The sequence below is a fragment of the Rattus norvegicus genome, chromosome 10 (genome assembly GCF_021556685.1).
Source record: "Rattus norvegicus strain SHRSP/BbbUtx chromosome 10, alternate assembly SHRSP_T2T, whole genome shotgun sequence".
Taxonomy (NCBI): Eukaryota; Metazoa; Chordata; class Mammalia; order Rodentia; family Muridae; genus Rattus; species Rattus norvegicus.
The window spans coordinates 24,732,287-24,750,042 of record NC_141543.1 but is presented as its reverse complement, the minus strand read 5'-3'; the positions used below and the strand labels follow the sequence as shown (position 1 = coordinate 24,750,042).

Here is a 17,756-nt window from a genome sequence, read left to right as displayed (position 1 = left end):
TACAGACATGTGTTCTGCACTCAGCTATACACAGCTCTCTGTGTGCTGCTTTCCTGAATGAATCATGCCTGTCTCCTGGTAGATTACCAAGCCCTCATAATTATCCCGAGTTCCCGAATCCGCAAGGGTAGAATCCCTCAGCTGACTGATTTCATTGAACCCTTTCCCTGTGGACTTGCAGGAGTCTTGGGAGGTTTTCCAGATTCCTCTTGACAATCATTTCGTTGCTTCACGTACTGCTCATAGATCCGTAAGAGTTTTCATTGCTCCTGCTTGTAGTTTTAGAAATAAATTCCTAGTCAGGGTGAAAACATCACTTGCAACATTTTTTTAAGTCAGAGATTTATTGATTCAGCACAGCATTCCAGAGGGCCTGCAGATGTGGTACAAGGGGATAGGGCCATGTTGACTTTGAGCCAGTCATACTACAACTGTAGGTGGTCTTGTCCACCACCCCATTTTTCTGACCTTGAGAAACAGGGGTAGAGAGTAGCCATAATGTGATACGGACTTGGAGGTTTCCAGAGAGGGAAATGTACTCAAATTGGGGAATTCTGAGACCAGCCCAGTGCTGTCAACACTATTACAAACAGTACAATAGATCTGTCTAGCTGTACACAGATGCCTGTTTAAGGAGATCAGAAAGACTCCAGAAGTGAGAGCTGTCTGGTGTGAGGACAGTGGGACAGTCCAGGGGGCTGCCTTTATGTCAAATTGTCAGTATTGTTAATGATTCTGCTCTTGGAATCAATCCATCAAAGGTCTGAATGCTGCCATCGTCAGGAAAAAGATGACAGAGACCCCATGTTTGGTCCTCTGAAGGAGCTGGAGTGGCCTCTTTTTGTCCTCATCACTCACAGGCTGTGGAGAAAACAGGTGTTTTGTGGATGGGTGGCAAGGCCTTTCAAGGCAAACTCACTCAAGTCTCAGGTGGGGAAAACACATTAGAGCAAACCAGAAGGGCAGTGTTCTTCATCCCACTGAAAACCTTAGGGGGAGAATTCTCCAGTAAGTTTTGGGCTATTGCGTCTGGGAAGAGACTTTTGACTTGTAGTCATTCAAGTAACTAAGTTGAATAGTACAGAAATTGAGACAGATTATAGATGGAGTGAAGTGGGACAGGGTGGGGGGGATTCAAGTGTGGGGAAACATGTCTGAATTACTGGGGCTAGAACCAAAGTTGGCATAGTCCTCACGGCACTACTCGCAAAGAGGACCCAAGTCTCCCATCACTAGAGAGACACAGCAGGAAAGCCAGAGACCACCCCAAGATAAAAACATTCTCTAGAAGCAAGGCCGTAGCCGCAGAAGTTCTCAGTGACAACTGACTTTTGTGCTGCTCACTCAACATCCTGAGGCCTTCCTCCCCAGGGACTTCACGAAGTGGCTGCAAATGAGCAGAGTAGAGAGAGCAAGAGAGCTGCTGCTCCCACAGTGAAATCGTGGTGAAGCTCTAAACACAGGGAAGCAGAACCGAGGGGCCTGCTAGCTTGAGGTAGAAGAGGTTCAAAAATAGGATTGCCCAAGAGCATCAGTTCCCCCACTCTCCTTCTCGCTGTTAGCCACTTTCCTGCCCAAACATCCCAGCTCAAGGACCACAGCCATTTGGTCTGATCAGGATTGAGCCATTTCAGGAAGAGGCCATAGTAGATACTGCTTCCAGGTGTTGAACAATAAAATGTATTTCAGACTTCCATATAAAACAGACCACAAGGTAGGAGCCCAAGAGAGAATGCACTCTAGTGATTAAGGGGCGTCATCAACATGGGAGAGTGGCCACTCCCGATTTTAGAACCAGACAGCCGTGAGACTACCCTAAGTACTCGCTACTCTGAGTCCCTGTGCGGGTCACCTGACCTCTCTGGAGCTGATCTAATTCCTTGTCATAAAGGACAGGTAAGAAATAACATGGAGGTGGGAAATACACAGGGTAGCATTTATAGAACACAAGGCTTGGGCTAGGTAGGAAATGATCAATAAATGGTCATGTTCTCCCCTTTCCCACCCTTTAGGACTTTCTGAAACCAGCTGAGTCTTTCAAATTCCCTTGGACCACTGACCAAAATAACATAGTTTCTGCCTCAGAGATCTGGGGAGGGTCCAAGAGCTTGGCCATCCATGGACACAGAACCATACAGTAAGTAGAGACCAGAAGGGCTGAGCATAGCCATAACAAATGTCCTGGAATCCTGAGTGGTCTTAGAAATGCAGTCTTGGCTAGAGACCGCTCAATATAGCAGCTCTGTCCTCCAGCGCCAGCCTGTATACTGGAACGAGAGGGGTCCCTCATATCAGTTGGTACAATTCATCCTATGTATTGGACAATGTGAGGTGCGGGGAGCATTAGGACTGATCACATCTCCTAACGCAATGTGCCTTCTGTTCCTCCACCCTTGAAGCCTAGCTAGGCACCAACCTGACAGCCCGATCCTTTCGCTTTGCCTTGCTTGGCAGTCAACTCAGCCCAGTCCCAGTGGTCAGTTTGGGTTTGCCAAGCGCGTGCTGCCCCCTTGAGGTCATCTGCTGCAGTTCTAAAGCCTGTCCCAGCTTTTCAGAAGATTGGTCTGGGCTGGAAAGAGGAGGCCATTCAGAGGCTAAGAAAGACTGGGAGCTCACACATGGATGACGAGAGGGTGCAAAATGGAGGTGCTGCACATTGGGGTGGTCCAGCCACTCCCTGCAACTTCTCTGCCTGCAAACCATAACGGTGTTTCCCACACTCAGCCTTCAGAGGATCCGATGGCTGCTTGACCAACAGCAGACAATGTAGATATGTTTTATTGAGCACGCGTGAGCAAGGCAGTGTGTTTTAACACAGCAACTCATTACATCTCTGTAAACACAAACGTCTGACAGGGTGTGGTGGTGCACACCTTTAATCCCAGCACTTGGGAGGCAGAGGCAGGGAGACCTGAGAGTTTGAGGCCAGCCTGGTCTACAGAGCTAGTTTCAGGAGAGCCAGGACTGTACAGAGAAACCGTGCCTTGGAAAACAAAACCAACAAGCAAACTAACCAACTTACTAACTTCTGGTGGAGACACCAGTGGTGTCTTTATTTTTACAAATAGGAAAAGTAAACCTCAATGTCCCAAACCACACACTCATGAGGAGGAGAGCTATGCTGACGGCAGCCCCCTGAGCGTCACCCAGTGCCATGTCCTTCCTCCCTGGGAGTTCAGTGTGACTGTCACTGTCACTGCCATAGCTCTAACCTATCTGCCTTCATTCACTCCCCATTCTTCTTTGTCACCCTTTGATTTGCGTGTCACCTTCTCCAAGTCACTGCCAACAGCACTGTCTTAGCATGGAGAAGCTGCAGTCTATACAGAGCAGATGGGGCACATCTGTTTAGACTGTGAAGTGGGGAGCCAGGATCCACAAAGGTCTGCTGGGCTCCCGGATGCCAGTGCAGAATGGGCCCTGAGCCACAGCCCATTCTCAGGCTGGCACAGAGTCTGGGGGTGCTGAACCAGGCAATCTTGGACTCATGGTCAAGGAGGCAGCTGGGCACCAGTGACTGTGAGTTGTAAGAGTGGCAGCTCTCAATCAGCAAACACCACTGACTTCAGACAATGGGCACATTGCAGAAAGAGAACACACACAGTGTTATTTGAAGAGCTCGGTGAAGAAGATACAGTCTCCCCTGACGATTTCTACAGATCTATTCTCCTACTGGGAACCCTGAGCACTGGAAGTAATGATTTGGGAATAGCTTTGTTGCCTGTCCCTGACATCACTTCCAGCATGTCCTTGAGTGTGCTGCACAGTGAATACCTCTGTGCTTGGAATCCAGGGGTCTAGGAAACCGTTCCAGCTGCCTCCAGGTCTGGTCATGGGGTCTGGAGAATTAAAAGTAACAGTAAGTTCCTGGTATTTTGACATTCTCGTATTTCAACCAGAAGCTATCACCCCCTTCTCCTGGCCACACAGAATCACACACTGTGTTCCCATCCACCCACCCATAGATCATCAGGCAGATGGGAAGCCAAGCGGAAGAAGCTCGTTTGTCCATCTACAGATAAGGACCGATACCTCTATTGGTTGACAGTGATGATCTATCTTAAGCACATGACACTTAGTAGGCCTCCACCAGTCCTCTGTTGCTCAGTGACAGAAGACAGGGAACCAGTTTTAACTGGACTACTTACTGGCTTACAAATGGAACACTATCCCCTCCCTTCCATTATTGTGTGACTCATTTATCCCTGTCAAGGATTAGTTCCCAGCAGAGGACATGGTTCGTGGCACCAGGGATCACATGTAGAAATTGGGAGCTCTATTACATTCCCTAATGGGCCTCAAAATAGCTAAGGTATCAGCCCCATGATCCAAAAACCACAGGTCTGTTCTAGACACTGAAGCAGACTTCCTTTATTTGGGAAAAGAACAGTCAGAGAAACTGACCATTCTCTTACCCCAATTTTTCCTGTGCTGGAAAATTTTAGACCTCTTTCCAGTCCCAACAAGGTCCAAGAGGGAAGACACCTTGGAGAACTGCAGTTCGGCCATTACCTGACAGAGAAAGACACTGAAGGTCCAGAGAGAAAAGGGGACAGAAAACATAGACCCTAGGTTTGCGTTATGACCCTACGAGGATAACATTGTCTCCATTCCACAAACAAGGAAGTCCAAGTTCCTAGACCTAAAAGGATGGCCCACCACTATGCAGCTTCACTGCTGGTCAGGAACTTCAGTGTATCTCCGAATTAGTGATTCTGAAGGGAGTCAGACATGGGCAGGCTTCTCTGGCCAAAAGCATAACCTGGCAAGGGGTGGGAGGGCACACTTTCTGTGTTGACACAGCTGTTGAGCATGGGTTCAGAGAAGTCACACACATCACTGAAGATGAGTCACATTGATTCCAAAGGCTACCCGTGTGAAATACGGGAGGTGTATCTCCCGAAGAAGCTGAAGGCTGCCTGAGGGACCAGGGGCAACTCCCAGCAGCCAATGAGAAAACTATTTCTCAGCAATCTGAAGGGTTGGTCCCTCATGTGCACCACATGACTGACTGGGACGGGGTGCTGAACTTTTGATGAGATGGAATGTCCCATGTTTGGATATAGTGATGGTTACATACGTGTATACGCTTTGTAAAGATTTGCTAGTACTCATCAAAATGGGGCCTTTTCTTATATATAAATTATACTGTGATAAATTTGATTATTAAGGTAATATGATAATATGAACACCATTCCAACTGTTGAATAATGCATGCAAAAATAGTAATGGCTGGAATAAGAGACATGAGGAATGTTAGGGCACGTGAAGCTACCAAAGACTTGGTCTAGCCAAACAGATTAAGAGAATTCTTCCCCAGGAAGTCATATTAATCTGAGGTTGGGATACAGGTAGAATGGACTAGGGGGCTTAGAGGACAGAGAATGCTAAGCACCTGTGTGTGCTCAAAGGCGCTCTAATGGATGTTATTGAAACTAAAGAGATGGTGGCTAGAGAAAGGGGTGCAAGGAATTGAATTTCAGGGTGCGTTGGCCCTGGGTAAGTACCAGCATTTCCCCTGAGAGAATCTCAAGTCCACCAAGGGCTGGAAGGAGGTATAGCAGCCAGCCCACAGTTAACACTGTGGAATCAGCATGTACCTCTTCCTCCTCCTGGCTAGAGAGCTCCTGAAGTTAGAGAAAGGTCTTGATAACCTGTGCATCCCCCAAAGAAGTTTTAGCGGTACTGATCAGAAAGGGATGCACAGAACTGTTCTGAATGAACGAATGAATGAATGAACGAATGAATGAATGAATGAATGAATTCACCTCATTTGGATCCAGTGTGCTTTTCTCAAGCCATGTGAAAAGAGAAAATATAGACTAATATAACTCTCCTCTCCCAACTGAAGGCATAACAATCAAGGGCGAGGGGCCTGCACCCCTCAAATTATTAATTGTTGCCTCTGCTTGTAAGTACACAAGAAGTCTGCAGCCGCATGTATGGGGACCACCTAGACCCCCTTGCCAGGCTCTACCCCTTGTTACTGCAGTTAGCCTATAACATGTGCCCTCCCTGGGGCCATCCCACTGCACGGTACCCTTTCTGCCTCAGGACTCCTGGAACTCAGCTGTGGTGCAGGTACAGCAAAGGTTCCCATGTATCACTGTGCTGTTCCTGAAACAGCTAGAAACGCCTGTGTCAGTCATGTCTACTGGGTCACCGTTCACACTGCCCTTGAAGATGCAGCTCTAGCTGCTGCTCTCCGGGACAGCATTTAACCTTTCCTTCCCATCTGGCCTCATTGGGCACTACCTTGCCTCCCATCTCTCTCAAGTAGAGTCTTGGCCCCTGTTCCATTCTTCTGCATGAGCTTCCTATTCAAGAATGGTCTCTGTGTTCTTTCATGCCAACGTCTAGCATGTGGCAGGACGGGGCAGGACAGGATGGCTTGTAAGTGGATGGAGGTAGGGCTTCTAAAAAGTCAATGACCCAAAGGACAGACACAAATCATTAATATCGACACAGAATGATGGGAACACTTCTGTGAATTTTCCCCTCTGATTTTATCTCTGAGCTCCCCCTTGCTTGGGTGGTTTCCTAGACTCCCAAGTTTACCTAAAGGATCTTTGCTTTGTTACAGACCCCTGGCTCTACTCCCTACCCACAATCCTTTCCCATCCTTCCCTTCTGCTCTCCAGTCACGACCTTCTGCACTGCTGTGCCACACCCACAGTGGGAAGTCGAGCCACGTGAGGCTGTGTCACAACCATGGGTTTCGGAAGAACTCTTCCGTACCAAGAGCCTCGGCAGGAGTGTAGACAGTCACAACATACAGAATAAAGAAAAGGGACTGCCTTCCTCTGTTCATTGAAGCAGATTAATTTATCCTTTGATCTTTGAATGAAAAATTGGCTGTTCTTTCTGGAAGGCCATATGGCAAGGTTTAGAACACGTATCAGTTAGGCACAGAAGGGAAATGGCTTGCCTGCTGGGAACATAGCCACCAGCTCTGCAGTGACCCAAAAGCCCTGGCTTGCTGACAGTTGGTCACGCACACCTTCAACATGAGGCCGATCATGTGACCCACACCAAGGATGGATTTGCTCAACCTCCATCATGCAAGCATCATTCAGCCTCACAGTGCCGGGATGACGTTGCTTACATTCACAGAACAGCAGGTGAAGTGAGAAGAAATGGAGGAGAGCCTACCGGAGGATGAGATGACTTCAAAGTCACAGACGCTGTGAATTTTACTCTTAAGAAACTTTAGGGTGATACCTGTGACTTGTATGGTCCGTCTCCCCAGCTAGACCTTGACTGACCCTACTCTTGGGCTGGTAGGGTTTCCTCTGTAGTGTTTCTCACCTCCACACTACTCCCAAGGGGCAGCTGACCTGCACATTTGGGAAGCTCATGAAAGGACAACCCAGCCAATTGCCAGAAACAAGTTAAGGTGAGCCTGATCCATGGGCTACTTAGCAACAGATCTCTTTCCCTCTCCACCTGCATTTTTAAAACCATGTTAAATATGATTTCAGTAAAGCACAGAAAGTTCCTAAAATTTAGGAACTTTAAAGGCAAGGGTAAAAGCCAGGCACAGGGGGCTTGGGGATTTAGCTTAGTGGTAGCGCGCTTGCCTAGCAAGCACAAGGCCCTGGGTTCGGTCCCCAGCTCCGGAAAAAAAAAAAAAGTCAGGCACAGCAGCAAACACTTGTAATCCCATCATTCCAGAGGCTGAGGCAGAAGGACCACTGTGAGTTTGAGGCCAGCCTGGGCTATGCAGTGCATTCAAGACTAGCCTAGGATACATGCTAATATCCTGTTTCTAAAAACAAAAATAAACCAATAAACCAGAAAAATAAACTGTGATCCTACCACCCACTATGACGGCAGCCAGAAAACAGGTGGATGGCACTGACCTTGGCTGTGCTGATCCAGGCTCCCCTAACAAGAGTTCCATAGGAAGCACTTTGTTTTTATTATCCTACAAAAATTTAGATCATTATTTATAAAATGTTTACAATGAAAATGGCATTTTGGAAATGGGGAAAAAATGTTGAAAAATAGGGTGAGCTCTGTAGCATTAAGTACTGACATTTTGTCCTATACTGGCCTGATTTCCCCACACTCGACCACGAGGAGCCTCGACTGCAGCATTTGCTTGGTTGTTTTACCACAAAGTTGGTTGTGGAAAGGTGAGATTTATGGTTTGTTCTTAATGCACATTGCTCCATCACGAGCCAAAACAAAACTCATTTAACCACTTCCAAGCTGCTAAGCACGCAGGTTGTTTAAAATGTATCATATTCACAAAGAGCAGGAAAGAAAGTATCTCTCCTCTGGGCACCACCAAGGGGGTCTGTAGTCATCAGTTCTGGATAAAAGTCATTGAGGCAGCCCTGGTGCAGCTCTCAGACATCAAACTCTGGGCTTCATCCCCTTGCCATGGCTGTTCTTCGCAGAGCATGTCGGAGCTGCCCCGGTAGGCATCTAAGAGCATCAGAGAGGAAATGACTGAGGCGTTCTCAGAACATCTCCTGCACCTGCTCTGCGTTGTGGCTCTGATACTAGTGGAAGGATGTACAGAGATAGAAGTCAAGAAAAGAGAAGGGGACATTGAAAATGTGCTCACACCAAAGAATCACAGCAGTTTGTGGGGGACAAAGGGGCAAGAATAAAGAGTAATGTGTACTATGGTCTTTCTTCTGATCTCACACATACAAGCACATACACACACTCAAACACACACAAAGCACACACACACACCCATACACATATATTCAAACACACAAGAGCATACATACCTACATACACATACACAAACACCACACACACACATACACACACACATACACACACGCATACACAAACACCACACACACATACACACACACATATACCACACACACACACACACACACACACACACACACACACACACACACTAGCCTTCCCATTCTCACTCCAGAGACCCTGCAGTTTCCAGTATATTTTTCCAGAACTAACTACACTTACACATTCCCTTCTCTAACCACGTACCTAGTCTCTCCTTTCCTCTCCTCTCCCCTCCTCCCTTCTCTTCTTCCATCAACATCTCCCTCTCCCCCTTCGTGTCTCCACCTCACTACTTTCTCCCTCTTCCCCTCCCCTCCTCATTTATTTGTTTGAAATGGCATCTTATATGTAGTCCACACTGTACTGAATCTCACAATTCCCCTGCCTCACTGTCCTGAGTTTTGAGATTACAGGCACATGCCACCGTACCAGGCCAGCTATCCCTTGCCTGTTCACTCATGTAGCTACCCATCTATCTACCCTTCTTTAAATGAATATTTAGTGCAGAACAGTTCAGAAGAGACTCAGGAGTTCAGACCTGGCTTCCCAGCCAGGTCACCAACTGATTTTTACAACTTTGGGGGGGGGGGTTGCCCTGCTACTCTCTGCCTGATTTCTCCTAAAGAAAACTATATCCACTCCACATACAAGTATGTCTTAAACCGTGGAAACTCAGTCACTGGACACATCTATAGAGCGTTATTCTGCCCAGGCCTGCTGTGGGATGGTCAGATAGTGGTTTCCTACCTTTACTGAGGGGAGGAGGGGCAGGGTGACCTAGCCACCAGCAGCAATGTTCAGTCGTGCCAAGCACCCCACAGCCTGGTGAAGGGGACGGGGTGATATTTCATAAACATTACCTCACGTGTTTTCTGGGAGATAAGCTGTTTGCTAAACTTTGTCAGAGGAGCGGGCTTGGGAGAGCCTTCCACGTGACCATCTCCAGGACAGCTGACGCCTGCTTGGACCGGCTGTGGGGACCTCCAGCTTGGCTTGCCCAAAATACAGGAACTCAAAAATGAAGCTGCCTCTATTTAGTGTAAATAGAAGCATATTATGTTGAAGGACAAGGGGGTCATGCTGGGAAAGAGATGAGGCTCCCTCTGGTCAGGAGCTGGGGTCTGTAAGCTCCTGAAAGTCAACTACACACGTCAGGGCACTTTCACCTCCCATGTGGCACTAACCTGCTCTATGGTTTCTCTCCATGATGGATTCACCCAGGTCAGGGTCTCCACATGGGGAGCTTGGTGTGGAGATGGGAGGGGGGGGAGGCACCTCTCAGTAGGAGAGTGGAGCCTGGGTAACCTAGGCTGGCCTCTCCTGCCACATTCTTCTTTCTCTCAAAAAGAGGCTCATGGCTGATTTGGGGTAGTATCTGGTGGTAATCATGAGTTTTCCTTACAAGAGTACCCCCTCCCTCCAGGTCCATGCCTCTAATCAGATTAAGATGGCTTCTCTAGGGAGCAGAAAAGCACAAAGTTTCCAGTCAGAGATGAACAAGGGCAACCACTAGGTTATGCTCCAGACCTTCCCAGGTTAGCCTATATCCTGCTTTCTTTCTAGTATGTATGATTCCTGACCATTAACAAGTGCAGAAAGATCGAAGACCTTAGTATTTAACACTTTGCACACAGCTCGCCCAAACCACATTAGCATATGTATCATTCTCTTAACAATGACACTAAAGGTCAGACTTGGATGTTCCCATGGAGACCTGGCCCCAGCTGAATTTCTATCTTGTGCTGTCTTTATAGCCAATCATGAGAACTGAGCTCAGTGAATTCTGAGGCCTGCAAGCATCAAGGGGAGTTGCTGTGTGGACCCAAGGCTGCTTCAGAAACATGAACTGTGAGATGTTGGCTGCATCAAAGGTACAGTGATTTCAGTGCTGATGCTGCCATGGGTAGAACCTATCTGGGAGGACCCAGGAGAGCTTGCACCTCTGGAAGGGTGTGTTGTCTCTTGGGGTGAACTGAAAACCCAGCCAGGATCAAATGATGTATTTCTCTGAGGTCAGTGACCTGACTGAGCTTTACCCATCTAGCTACAGTTTCCTCATCTGCAGTGCACAGATCATGACCAAAGCTTGGATGCAGAATAAAAGAGACAGTGTGTGCGCTGGGCTTTAACATAGTACCAGTCATGATTTCAGTGCCTGAACACAGGGGGAGACCTTCCTGAGGAAATAGGGGCTATAAAAGGGAAAAAAGTGGTGAAGGCCATGGCTGTCTACACCCCCTTACCACTTCTGAGAAGAACCCTGAGAACCCTGAGCAAAGAAAACGAAATGGAGGGAAAGCTGGGAGAAGGAACTGTCTGTACTTTCCCTTCCCCTCCAACCCCATAGCTCTGGAGTAAGCAAGTCTCGCTCTGGCAGAATTGGACACACAGGATTGGGCCTAGAAACTAGGCATGGAGGAGCAGCCTCCCCTGAGAGGCATGTGCTCCTAGGTACATGTTCTCCAGTGGGTGCCACTGACCCATCAATGGACAAGATGGGGCAGATGCTATCTTTATAACTACAGTATGGTGGCTCTTTCTATGCACGTTCTTCCTTCCTATGGGATGTTCCTGAGTCTCCTTGAGTCCACAGTTACTTACATATACATTGGAGAAAACGATGACTGTTTAATATGACAACTATGGCCAATAGCAGCCTCGCACGTATAGCAACAGTGCCTAATGTGGCACACGTATATGAAAAACTATACAAACTTGGCTGTTATTTGTAGGCACTGCGGTAGACACTGCTGTATAAATGTTTTGTGTTTACCAGAACAACTTGAAGGCACTGCCTGTTTCAACTCCCACACCATAGTCAAGACACTGAGAAGGGAACAACACCCTAGACTGCGGCCCGCATTTGGTACACCCAACCTGCAAAACCGACCCTTCATTTCCAAATTATGCTCCCACCCTTTGGTGGCTTATTAATGATGTCAAAGCAGGAGACTGCTAGCAGTTGTCACTTCCCTCTGCTCCTTCTAATACTTTAGGATCAAGCACTGTGACTGCGGCCGGGAAACAGGTGGATGGCACTGACCTTGGCTATGCTGATCCAAGCTCCCCTAACAAGAGTTCCATAGGAAGTGAGAATCTTAACTTACAGACAGTTTGGACATTGTGACCATCCCTGTCACCCATCACACTACCTGAGACCATGGCCCCTTGAGTCTACTTTCTTCGAGGCCCCTTTCCGATGTGCTTCATCAGGCCTGTGGCTGCCTAAGTCCTCACCACGACTGGCAGATGCTCGTTTACTTAAAAATCCTGTTAATTGAAGAAGAAGGCTCTGTCGCCCCCACCGACACCAGGCCCTTGTAAATACAATGGCTTTCACATTCCCTGCCTCCTAATTCCATTCCTGGGGCTTAATTATGATTACACGGCTTTATTACATAGAGTTGATTTTAAGTAATAGCCCTAATTAAGAGTGAATTTTAATTAAGCTTAATTCAGAGCCTGCCTCCGATTGCCAAAGATTTGCAGCCTAAGCAGAAGAAAGGCTGTAGCTCAGAACTCACATGTGTGACTTGATCTCCATGCTGCGACTGTTATCGCTGCATCCACGGGCCATCTGCACCTGCTCCGTCCATTCCTGGCCCCTGGAGCACGCATCTTCAGCAGGCTGCAGGGGTAAACTAGATCCTACCTTCCAGAGGCCTAAACCCCAGAAATTAATAATAATAATAATAATAATAATAATAATAATAACAACAACAACAACAACAAAAACAAAAACAGGAGTCACTTGGCCTGGAGGTGAGGAACCTGGATCTCAAAGATACAAATTTATTAGCCACACCACCATCCCTGCCTAAAACTAAGGCTGCCACTTTTCTCCCAACCATTCGGAATGCTCATTGTAGGGTAAGCAGACCCAGGAGGCCAGAGCTCACAGGAGTGAGAACAGGAGAGGATGACGCCATCTCTATTCTCAGTGCCCATGGTCTTGGTTCAGTGTGACTTTAGAGAAAACTGCAATGAGCAGAGTATAGCCAGCCTCATGCTCTGCCTTCACCATTGCACCAAATCTTGGAGGATCACAGCTCTGTGCCAGCGTGTTCTGGCACCATAGAATGGAAGGGAAACACACCGATTTGGTTTTTTCTTTTTTCTTTTTTTCGGAGTTGGCGACCGAACCCAGGGCCTTGCGCTTGCTAGGCAAGCATTCTACCACTGAGCTAAATCCCCAACCCACCCCCGATTTGTTTTTAAATGAAATTTTATCCTACCTTTAAAGCTGTCATGGAGTAATATTATGGGTAGAGGAGAGGTTGGCATGTTTTACCAAGCAATTAGAGCTTAAGAACTCCAAGTCAGAAACTGTTACCTTCAAAATGCCCAAGACCAAGGTCTGACCTGTCTTTTCTCATGACTACAGATACAAGTTTACACCAGTGAGATTTTGTCCTTCATATGTTCAGAAGGACTGAGAATTGAAAAGACAGTTTGTGGTGCCACTGCAGGAGGTGGCGTGAGGTAAAGCACTGACCTAAGATTAGCTCTCATTTTCCCAGTGCTGAAAATCATGGCTAAGACAGGGTAGCCAAAGGCTTCCAGCTTTCCCCAGTGACCACCATGCACCACCATGTGGAGGATTCAATTCTACACAGAAATGCAACCCTCAAGGGCACGTGTAGACATTCTTAGGATGTTTCAAGTGATAATATAATAAAAATCAACCCATTCTTTTTTTTTATTCTTTTTTTTTCTTTTTTTCAGAGCCGGGGACTGAACCCAGGGCCTTGCGCTTGCTAGGCAAGTGCTCTATCGCTGAGCTAAATCCCCAACAAAAAATCAACCCATTCTTTAAGGCTCGCTGCTGGAGTTTGTCGGTAGGTAGTAGCTAGTGCTTTCTATGCTGGATGTCATTGCCATTCTCAAATGTTGGCTAATGAAGTACCCACCCTGGAAAATCACAAACAGGGAAGCCATGCTCTCCAAAGAACACTTTCGCTTTTCTGGAGGAAATGGAAAATGAAAAATGCAAGTCAATTATATTGAAAGCAAGAGGGGCAATTTCACTCACAAATACTGCACTTCACAGCTCAATTTGAAAACAACCATTCAGGTATTTTCTGGACTAAGGTCAAAGAAAAAGAAGAGGAGGAGGAAGAAGAGGAGGAAGAGAAGGAAGAGGAGGAGGAAAACGAGAAATCATGTCTCATCCTCCATCTACTACTTTTATTGAGTGAGTCTTCCTGAGGTTAGAAAAAATAAAAATTAAAAATAAAATAAAGAGAGGAAGAGCTTGAAACACAGTGAACATGTATTCTATGCAGATTCAGCCACTGACACTTCCAATTAAGGCTGGGTATCAAGAAAATCCTTTTGTCTACCCTAACCCTATTGGCACAGACACTACTATGCTCCAGGCCTTCTCCTATAGATGATGTGGACACGTCTGCTCTTATTTCTAAGGGTTAGAGGGTAAAGTTATCACCAACTTCTTCAGCTAAGCCCAACGTGCTTTGTTGTACCTGCTCAGCGTTCTCTACCTTCTCCTCTGAAGAAATGCCACAGGAAGAGCAGAGGAGACACAGCCTTGGTCTAACTACAAAGAAGTTACAAAGCCTCATTTGTACTAACTAATTCAACCAACACAACCACCCCAGCACAGCCGCTCATTCATTCTGCTAGGTCAAGGCAAGGTGTAGGGATGATTTTGTGATCTCCACGGATGGCTTCCCAAGACAAATATTTTCTTGTGTCACCAGTAACTACATCCAGACTTGCCTGGGGGTTGAATTCTTCTGCTGCAAGTTATCTGCTGTGGAACTTTCGGCCTTGGTTTCCCTCATCTGTAGAATGGAGTAACACAGCACCTACCTTGCAGAATTGCAGTGAGGGTTTAATGAGATAATGCTTAGCACAGGACAAGTGCTCAGTGGGTGGTCAATGGTTAAGGTTAACTCTGCCTCAAGCTTGTGCCACGGTTTATCAGCAGCTCCTGGCTTGGCTGATGCAAGAGAGGATCTTATGCTCAGAAAGACCCACAGGAAATGATGAGGGCTCAGCTCCTCCACAAACCCCCAAAAGGCAATTGTGTGCTTTCTTGCTTTCCTAGGGAGCCAGCTAGCAGGGCTTGGGGGTAACGTAGCTCAGACCAGCTCCCTCTGGAGATCAGGTTGATGGTGGCTCCCTGGAGAATCCTTGCAGGTTCCATCTGCACCTGCCCAAACTTGCATGCACACGTGCCTTCTTCCTCACTGTGCACTGCCTCTTCACATCCGGGCACAGCCAGATCCCTGCAGTCAGAATCTGTGTGAATAGCTGTCCAGGCCGGAGACAAAATCCATTGCTGATCCCTGAATGAGGCCCAGTGCATTTCAGCCTGGGGATTTATACCAAGCAGAAAGATCTACAGAATAGGAAAATGCAAATCAATTGTAGAATATAATATTATCATTGTCAACATAAAAGACTTTTATTTACTGCCCCTTAATAGAAAATACACCAGGGTGCCATTTGTTTCAGGGCACGCAGGAAAAGGTTTCAACAACTAACATGGCATGTTTCTGAGCAAAATATGCCCCATATGTGATGTTGGGACGCATATTGTCAGTGGCCACTTGTGTGTCTGTGTTCTCGCAAACAAACGCATGACCCAGAGTCACAGAAGGTCACTTCCAACCTGCCTCTCCAAGCCACAGTCCCTCTACTTACTACCATCCACAAGTGAGCCAGGTGATATTGTGAGACAGACCACGGGGCATGCGCATCTCAGCAGAGGAGAGCTGAGCTGCAGCTTGGTTTCCAGAGGGATAATGGTGGAGCTCAAATATGTGAACGCCTGACATCGCTCTGGGCTAAGGGTGGGAAGATATCCTCTAGCACAGCAGTTCTTAACCTGTGGGCCATGGCCCCTTAGGTGAACCACTATCTCCAAGAATATTCACATTATGATTCATAACAGTGGCAACATTAGTTATGAAGTGTCAATAATTTTGAAATAATTTGGAGGTTGGGGGGTCATCACAACCTGAGGAGCTGTATTAAAGGGTCACAGCATTAGGAACGTGAAGGCCACTGTGCTCTGTATATGCTTACAACCGTCGTCTCACTCAAGTTCAAAATCATTTATCACTTTCTGTCTGGCACCGGGTACGGACCAAGAACAAGGCCATGACATTTGTGGAATCGATTTAATGCATCTTTTCTCTTCTTCACGAGTTTGGGGTTTAACAGGAAAACATCACAGCAACCATTTTATTTTTGAGTGGGCCAAGCCTAAATTTATAAGACTTCAAACAATAATAAATTACTTCAATGCCATTTTATGTAAAAATGACATGTAGTCTAAGTGGTTCTCTCAATAGCCTTTGGAAACGTCTAAGTACAAGAGAACATTGATATCTGCAAGGGATTGGTCCTAGACATCTCTGCAGATACCAAAACACAAGGCTGCTCCAGTCCCTAATGTCAGGTGACACAGCATTTGCATGGGTCTTGTGGAGACCCTCCCACAGGACTTCAATAATTCCTAATGCCCGATACTATCCAGGGTTAGACTTTTTTGCTGATAATAACAAGAAAATACCTACACATGTTCAATGCAAGTTTTCTCAAACGTTTCTCATTCACTCTTGATTGAATTCACAGACAAAGGAGCCTAAACACACAAAGGAGCGAAGACATTACTGAAGGCAATTCGCCCGTGAGCAGTCAGAGACTTGAGGAAGGTAAGGTATAACCCAGCCTGTGGGGGGGGGGGGGCAGGGGAGAAGCTGAGATACATGCTTGTGTCTCCCTGCTGCAGAAGTCTCCATCCAGATCCCCTCTGCCCCACCCCACCCCACCCCACACCACCCTGGCCACACCACCCTGCCCTTGCAGGCATCATCTTGTGGGCGTCACACTGCACTCACACTTATTTAACACTTGAGAAACTGATACTCAAGAGCCATTAACCCGTGCCATTTGGACATGATGCTGCTTGACCAGGACCTGAAGCTCAAGCCCAGGTTCTAGATCCCGTGAGAGCTCAGAAGCATTGTAGCGTTATGCCTCATACCCCTTCCTCTTACGTGAGGTGTTGACTTCAAGCTTCCAAACCAGTAACCCCATTTCATGCCTCCACATTCCCTTCTCTGTTTTCACTTGCCACTCCCCAGGACAGGGAAAACCTCCATGTGTTACAACATGCAAATGGGCCCTTAGGGACAGCCAATGTCACATGCAGAGCCCCCTGAAAGGCTTCCCCGTGGAGGTGACATTGAACTGAGACCTGGCTCTGCACAACCCTGACTGTTCCAAGAGTTCTAAGAGGGACTGTGCCAAGCCCCAGAGTGCCATGCTTTGGGTGGCCGCTCGCCCCAGAGTGTCCCTGATGATACCAAGGTCACACAGTCCAGACTCACATTTCAATCAACAATGAATCATAACCACCCGGCAGTCTAACGACCCACACCTCAAACCTCCACCTAACCCACCACACCCACAATGACAGTTTATTTGAGCAACAGAGAGGAGATTATTCCAAAATATACTTGGTAAGGGAGCACACCCACGGGGAGGGTGAGGTTTCCCAGTTTTATCTTTAAACAGCTTTCGGCATCTGTATCCATTACTTGCACCTGCTGGAAGGGTTTTGGTCCCCGGAATTAATTCGCACAAACCCTATTTTCGTTTGGACAATTCCGCATGAACGGGGGGAGGAGGTGGCTACAAAGGGGTTAGGTGGGAGTCGAGGGCACTGGATCCACACTCACAACCAGCACTTTGCCCGTGTAACTTCCTTCAGCCTCAAGAGGAAGTAACTGAAAGTCCTACCTTAATAACCAAGGATATCAGGTCACTAAGAGGCAAATCCTTGAGACCACATAAGTGGCAGAAAGGTAGCTAGCCCTAGGTCACCAGTCATTTATTGATTGATAAGTAATCAAATGTATTGATCACTAAAAGGTTCCAGGTATGTTGGTAGAGGACTAGGCAGACATGGTTTTGTTGGATTACCAATAAGTTTTACTCATGTT

The 17,756-nt window shown here is 47.1% G+C and overlaps 1 long non-coding RNA gene across 4 annotated transcripts; it reads right to left on the bottom strand.

The window, feature by feature from the left end:
- Positions 1 to 333: 333 nt before the first annotated feature.
- On the bottom strand, positions 334 to 15,140 carry LOC148002809 (uncharacterized). 4 transcript variants are annotated; one of them, XR_015631157.1, is made up of 5 exons: positions 14,611 to 15,140; positions 12,303 to 12,441; positions 4,416 to 4,512; positions 2,417 to 3,839; positions 334 to 861 (listed from the first exon to the last, which is right to left on the bottom strand). It is a non-coding gene; the product is annotated as an uncharacterized LOC148002809 (long non-coding RNA). The 4 variants fall into 4 exon arrangements; XR_015631158.1 differs by having other exon boundaries at positions 3,775 to 3,839; XR_015631159.1 differs by lacking the exon at positions 4,416 to 4,512 and having other exon boundaries at positions 3,775 to 3,839.
- Between the last annotated feature and the right edge of the window lie 2,616 nt (positions 15,141 to 17,756).